This window comes from Schistosoma mansoni, chromosome 4 (genome assembly GCF_000237925.1).
Source record: "Schistosoma mansoni strain Puerto Rico chromosome 4, complete genome".
Classification (NCBI taxonomy): domain Eukaryota; kingdom Metazoa; phylum Platyhelminthes; class Trematoda; order Strigeidida; family Schistosomatidae; genus Schistosoma; species Schistosoma mansoni.
Window position 1 is genome coordinate 2,253,248 of NC_031498.1, and position 7,674 is coordinate 2,260,921.

The 7,674-nt window shown below is 30.4% G+C and overlaps 1 protein-coding gene and 1 non-coding gene across 2 annotated transcripts in view; both read right to left on the minus strand.

Annotated features, from left to right (window-relative positions):
• Smp_052230 (putative kunitz-type protease inhibitor) overlaps positions 1 to 5,044 on the minus strand; it is an 18,508-nt gene extending 13,464 nt beyond the window's left edge. The window contains exon 1 of the mRNA XM_018796528.1: positions 4,985 to 5,044. The gene's annotated coding sequence lies outside the window, so the exon portion shown is untranslated. The remainder of the gene's footprint in view (positions 1 to 4,984) is intronic.
• Positions 5,045 to 7,381: 2,337 nt separating this feature from the next.
• On the minus strand, positions 7,382 to 7,452 carry Smp_tRNA_02291_Pseudo_CGA.1.1. Its single transcript has one exon. It is a non-coding gene (tRNA).
• Positions 7,453 to 7,674: the final 222 nt, after the last annotated feature.

A 7,674-nucleotide genomic window follows, 5' to 3' on the forward strand; every position in this document is an offset into this window, starting at 1 on the left:
TGGATGCGCACTGCTGAGGAGTCCCATAATGGGACGAAACGGCCGTCCAATGTTTCCAGGTTTTCGATGGAGGTCTAGCTTCAATTGACTCATGCTTTCAACTATAATAAATACTAAATCTCCACAAAACCCCTTCTATAACATATAATTAGTCTCAAGAACATAGTACAAACAGGTTGCATACACATAAATATAACACTAAAATTGTATATATTGTATATGTGAAGTCATATCATTTGATTTACTGCACTCCATTTTTACAATATAAATTAATAAAGTTAATTTAAAAGCATTTTATAATAACAAGGATTGTCTAACATGTGTATCTAGTTTGGAAAACAGTATAAAATATTAATAATGGTATCAGTTAATAAAGAAATACAGGCAAATCAAGACAGATATAGTTTATAATTTTCAAGCAGTAAATGGACAAAACAAATTAAGTACTATAGCATTTTGATTTACCCTGGACAACTGTGATCAGATGTGATTTTTTCTAACAACTGCAATACTTTATATTGTACAGAATAATTTAATGTTGACAAGAATTTGTTTCTAGAATCTTTAACGTAATAAAAACTTCTAGCCTTTGAGTTGAAATCATCACTGTTATAGATGTAAGTGATGTGATGAAATAATCGGCGCTAATGTAAGTTTTTCTAGATAGTGTATGCCTCAGGTATGATGAAATTCATAGGGCATAATCTATCCAAGAACTTGAAGATAGTTCTTATTAATTAAATTAAAATCTGGATCATTCTATAATTGTTGAGACAAAGAAAAATGTAAAAACTGGGTTACAAATGTCTAGTCAACTATTTAATACAGTTTTGGAACTGATATGTATATGTATCTTTGGTTAAAATCTTGGTTTGAACATTATTCATAGTTTCAATATTCTTTATTCATAATGATAAGCAAGCTACTCGTATTTATATCAAACATATTTCAGATGTATATTTGTAGAAATAATTTCAAATAGTGAATTTGTATAAACAAATGAAACTTGAGTTAAAGTCATGTATGTTATATGTGGTCTGTTTTTGTTCGGTATATAAACCCAGCGTGTTTGAAAATAATGATTCATATTACAGAGGCTGTTATTGGTGTTCTGGACTTTACTGGCTGGGCTAGGCAGAAAGCAGAGTCGATAAATACTCTAGACTGCTCGTGTGGGTTTTGTGTATCATTGGTCCAATCGATAAATCACTGCTCTCTAATAGGCGGGTAGAAGATAATAACAATTCCCGGTACCAGTTATAACAATGTAAAATATTTATTTACTCTTTAAGTTATCTGTTGTTCCACATAGAGCTTTAGGAAACAAAACATACCATGGAATCTTATTTTTATATAACCAAAGTATTTTTGACTTAAATGAAACAATCAACACTGAGATGTTTACAGTAGTCATCCATCTAACATTTCACTATGAAAACCATCTTTATATAATTTTAGTTCGCAAATATAAGGATTAATAACGGTCAAACGATCATCATAAGTAAACATGTTCATTTTCAAGTGTTTTAAATTAAATAGGTAAAACTATGAAACCTAATTTGTCGTAGTACAACAGTATACAAAAACTATCTAGTGTAAACTATTTAAACTCAAGAAATTCACAAGTTAAATATTCACTCTTTTACCCTTATTTAAAAGCTACTGAAGAAATTGATTAACTCTACAAAGAAAAAAAACGGTGTTAACATTTCCTTTTTGTTGTTGGCTAGAATCCAATAAAAATTACATTTTTGTTGTTTGTATAATGATTTACTTTTGTTTACCACAAATCCGTACTATTAATTATATATATAAAAAAGTATTCCGTTTATTCGTTTTCCCCTTGTAACTAATAATAATAATATCCAGAGAGATGAATACTAGTTCAATGATAAAAAAACAAACAAACAAATCATAAACCATTTTGTTTTATTGTAACTGTAAGTTCTGGCAATTTCTAAGCAGCCAAAGAAGATTATTCATCTATATCTATAAATAGACATACATAGATCATTAAATCTCAACAAAATGTTTCCCCTTTTGCCAAAATACTGACTTAAAGTTTACAAAAACAGTCTAGGTAGTTACCAAATTAACTTAACAACGTTACTTAAAAAGATCCATAACACAGTGTTTTATGGTCAGTTTGATAAAAAATTAATCGAGCTAGCTAACTTTATCTTCAAAAGAAATATCTCCCGGTCAGAATAAATTCACTGTTAAACAGAAGTACAAGTTTTGAAAAATATTGATTAATAATAAGTGAGGATAACTATCCTCTTTCAGTGTTGAATAAAAGTTCAATCTTTAGGATTGTTAAGAAATTTCCTTTCCATTGAGTGGATCGGCACTGCATATATTTGTGTAGATTGTTATTTGAAATGAGTGAAATTATGATTTCAAAGTGTACAACAAATCATCAAGATAAGAATGAGTTTAATTTAAAGAAATTCACGATACTTAGGTATAGTAATTCTTGAGATTGTACAACATTGCTGTATAAGAGTTGATCAAGTGTTTGATTATACTGACAAGCAGAAATATTTATATGACAGATCTCTGTAAATCAATTTACAAACTTCGTCTTTTTGTATAGCCTACAGATATTCAATGTCGGATCAAGCATCATTGGTAGACTTGCAGAAAGTTATGAATTCTTAACTAAAAGTAGTTTAATGAAAGGTTCTTAAATTTATGATAATAATGTATTACATTATATTGAGATTCTCCCCAGCAGTGCGCTGAAGAGTCCCATATTAGAACGAAACGGCCGTCCAGTACTTTCAGGTTTTCTATGGTGGTCTAGTTTCAATTGCTTCATGAATTTAACTATCGAAATAATAAAATCTTCACAAAACTCTCTTCTGAAAATGATTTACGTTCATTTATGTACATTGATTTTTACTGCTTTTATTCACTAAGTAAGAGTTTAAAAATTATAAATGAAAACTGGTCTATGCAGTTTTACCCTGTAAAATGATAACCTGATTTGTAGATTATGTACCGCTGAATTATTTACATAGAAGAATATCTATTAAGAATGTCATGCTCTTCAACGAGATAAAAGCAGTGAATGGTTAAAAATGGCATAGATAAACATTTAAACAGAGTAAAATAAGTATTAGTAGACTAAGAAAATATTGTTTGGAGGGATGATAAAGATTAACGTCAATGTAATTAGTTTTCATTTTTGTCGCTTAAATAATGACAACCGCTAATTTCTATCACTTAAATTTTATCAAAAATTCTACAATGTGTTGTACAACTGACGAAGAAACTGTCACTTGGCTTTATAAAAAGGCTCCATTTATTGTTGTGTTCATTCTTATCTCTTTTTATTATTTGGTACTTAAATGACAAAAAAGTAACAAAATGTCGCTTTTAAAACCGTTTCTTTTAAATCAAAACATAAGTGGGTAGCTGGATAACTTAAACAGAAATTCTTCTCTTATTACGGAGTAATAACATATCAGCTGTTTATAATAGAGATTAAATTTAAAAGATTTAAAAATTTAACGGTTACTAGGTAGTGGAATTGTTAAAACAATGTTGTACAGTGCGGCGTTTTAGATGACAACGCCAATAATTATGTGAACATCTAGCCATACCAAAGGAGATTTCGTGCAGAAAACTACAAGTAACAACCAATTTCGAAATCAAGAACTTTATATGTTATTCACAACAATAATTTAACACGTACCATTTATTTAAGATCTGCATTCAACCCAATAAAACGGTACTATAGTTATCTTCTTCACTACTGACAAAAATTGTCTTTGTGTTTTACGTTCGCTTCTGTGCACTTTGTATCAGACTTTCGTATGGATTTGTCACACAATAGTTTCTGTATCGAGACTCATATATAGGTCAAAGTGAAGTATTAGTCAGAATGTGAGTTTTTAACTAATGTAATATTATTTTGTAAGGTTGGAACTGAAAATCTCTGACAGCTTGACGGCACTGATCACAGAGTAAATCGAATGCTTCAGTCAGATGGTTGTCTAGCTACTATTAATCGAATACTTAACAATGGATATTCTGGCTATCGAACTTCACAAAAGATCAAGTAGCACTTTTGTTTTTCTGATACAAAAGTATATGGTTTATCAATTAGAAAAACGATAGTTTCCTAGATACAAAAAACTATTTAAATAAAAGTAATCGTATCAGTAGCTAAATGGACAACGTGATGGCGTTTGGAGTGAACGGTGCCGGGTTCGAGTACCGAATTGAACATCAACTGTGGGATGCAGGCACATTCAGCTGATGAGTCCCGAATAGGACAAAATGTATGACCTGGATTCCACTGCTAGCCACTATTCATCTTTGTTTAATTGTATCAACGTTGTAAAACTTCCATTAATTACCAAATCAGTTATTTGTTTTTAGAAATAAAACTAAACAAATGAATATTCCGCTATTTAATCTTTTTTCATTACATAAAATATTCCAATGTTTTTGACAAATATTTATTCACATAAACATGCCAAGGTCATTAAAAGCGATACTATATGTTTTAGGGAAATTCATAAAATTCTATAGTTCGCCTCATATCAAAATGGCAATCATCAAACACTATGAGATCGAATGTTTGATTTATAAAGATAATTGTAAAAACAGGCTCTCTGATGATTACTTTTACTAAATCACTTTCGTTTCCCATAGATTGGTTTCGCTACTTCGTTTCTACTGCTTCTCAAAACAGTGTATAATCACATAAAGTTAAGAGGGTCATGTACGTTAATAGATGACCATAGGAATAGGTTCTTATTCATAAGAACTACGGAACTATGTCTAGTCATATCATAATTCAAAATGTCTAAAATTTAATTCAACATCTTAAGTTCCTACAGATAGGCCGAAATTATTAGCGTTATCATTATGAACATATACTGGTTATTACTCTATTGTTCCACAAAAATTTGTGTAACATGACAACAAGCTATAAGAACTAATAACTCGAAAATTTTTGTAAGATACTCACCTAATTAGTATTAACTGACCAGTGTTTATATTTGTATTAACTCCTAATACCGTTGTTTGTAATCCATTTATTTCTGATTTTTAAAACAATAAACTGAACAGCTTTTTCAAAAGGTACAGACCGGTAATTAACATTTACCTTATACTTGGTATCATATATACATACATGGATGTACCCCTAGTTTATGCTTGTGTCTACAATAATTATAATCATATTTTGTATTGGGCAATTCATTACTAGCCATTCATGCACAATTAACTGTAAAAATACCGGTTATGCTGAAATACAAACTTAGTAAGCTGACACGTGATGCTTATTTTTAACACAGATGATTAGTATACATTGGTCTACACTAAATGACCCATAAATCTATGCACGTGTGTGTAAATGCCAAATCGAAGTTCTTCTGGGCACACTGAATGAACAGTGTGCTACTTATCTATATTTCATTCAATAATATTTACACGTTGGAATTTAACCTTGACACTAAGGTTATTTTCTATTATAGGGAGAAAAAAGTTATTTTCAGGGCATGAAAAGTGTTTCACATTTCAAATAACAATAATTTAATAGAAATATTCACAACGAACTATTAAATAGATAATTTGATCTTAGATACAAATTTACTTGTGATTTCTAATGAAACATACTGATAGTACAAGATTTGTTTCCAATCCTAGATCATATTTATTTAGGGTGGTATAGATAATATGAAAATAAGTTTCAGTATTGATAAACAATATGAACATATATGTTCTGCAAATGATAGTTTGTTTGCTTCATTTCCAAGCCATCATGTGATAAATAAAAAGATATAGACAAACTTTCTTAATAATTAGTTCTATATGATTTAAGCAATAAGTGTGTAGAAAGTGAAGTTATGAATTTAAAAGGCTTATTCATGTTTACATGCTTCTGAATGCTAAGATTGGTATCATTTATGTAGAAACTTGAAGCAAACGGTACTGGGTTCGAGTCTTGGAGTGAACATCAGCTGCGGGATGCAGGTACACCCATCTGACGAGTCCCAAATAGGGCGAAACGCGTTTCCTTCTTTACATTGCTAGCCACTATCCATCTTTGCTTATACAGCATGTGACCTAAGGCAACATCGAAGCAGTCTACACAGAATGCACATATGCCAACAAGTAACTGATCAATTGCAGTCCTAAATAACAATGGGAGGATATAAGTAAATAACATCAAATGAATTTAAATTGTGTTATAGTTCGAGTAATATTTGTCAAAACAAAATCTTTACAATCAAAATACTGATATTAACTATTGGGTAATCAAATAGGAAACATTATAAGATGGATTTTATTATCTTAGGTGATAGATTATTCGTGTTTTCATCATTTTCAAGAAAAGTATTTTTAATGATATCTAATTAAACAAAAGGTGGTACATAAGTTTCAAAACTGGTGGTATGTAGATAGTATGTTTGAGACGTAATATATACATCATTTATTTATATTAATACTTAATACTGAATTTCATAGATATCGAAGCTCAACAATATCTAAGGGACATTTCGGTAATAATTACCAAGTCTTGTAAATTTTTTGGCTTCTATGAAATTTGATGATTCATTGTTGATATTCTTCTACATTCCAAATAAAGATGAATGGTTGATTTTGCTTATAACAAAGTTAATATTAATGTTAGACATGTATAAAAGACCAGTTATTTTGCGAATGTACGACATAGATGTCACTGTTAAACACAATAACTGTACGGTATAAAAAACAAATATTTCAGATCCCATTCTTGTATTCATTTACTTTAAACTAGTCATTTAAATAACCATAATGGAATGTAATCTTTCTTTCAATTTGTGTCATTATCTAATTGAAGAATGCATCAACTAATGGATAGCGCAAACATAACAACTGTCTTTTTTTTTACCATAATACAAATTTTGTTTAAATGCAATTATTTGTATCAATTCAATCTTTCATGAAATGAGGTATAAATCATTAGACATTACGTTTTATTAGGAATGCGTATCATATAGAAATCCGATTCAAGATAACATTTGTGCATGTGTTTTAGGTAGCTGTGTGCGTATGAAGCAGCCGGTAAAAAAAGTTATAACAATTTTTAGTTAAAATAAAGAACAAATTCTAACTAGTCTCTATTTTTAGGTTAGTGTTTTTTTGCGTATAAACTGTAAGTTAACTTTTTGGCATTGCGATTTAGTAGCAAAATCTATATGTACATATACAGTTCTAGAAAAAACCACAATTCGTGTTCCGTATTATGGCATAATATATTTGTAGAATTTTCACAGTTGAAATCACTAGTCAATCTAGGCTAGACCGTCATCGAAAACCTGGAAGTCCTAGATGAGCTTTTCGCCCTAGTACGTGGCTCCTCAAATATGCACACCTACGGTTCCTTACATGGGAATTGAACCCAGGACCTTTCATCTCGCGTACAAACTCTTAACCCTTAGACCACCAAGCCGAAACCCAACGATGCCTGATTTCAGTCAATTTATGATTTCACTCAACTCTTCATTCATTGCCTGGGGTAAATAACTGTCTCACACTCGACGTAGATTGGACTACGCTAGTCACGGCCTTGTAGAATTTATTCATGTAGCGCTTACGAAGTTAGTTACTGTAGCTAGTATATTAGGGTTATCCAGGTTGAAGTGTATTAGAAATCTTGTTTTGATAAACACA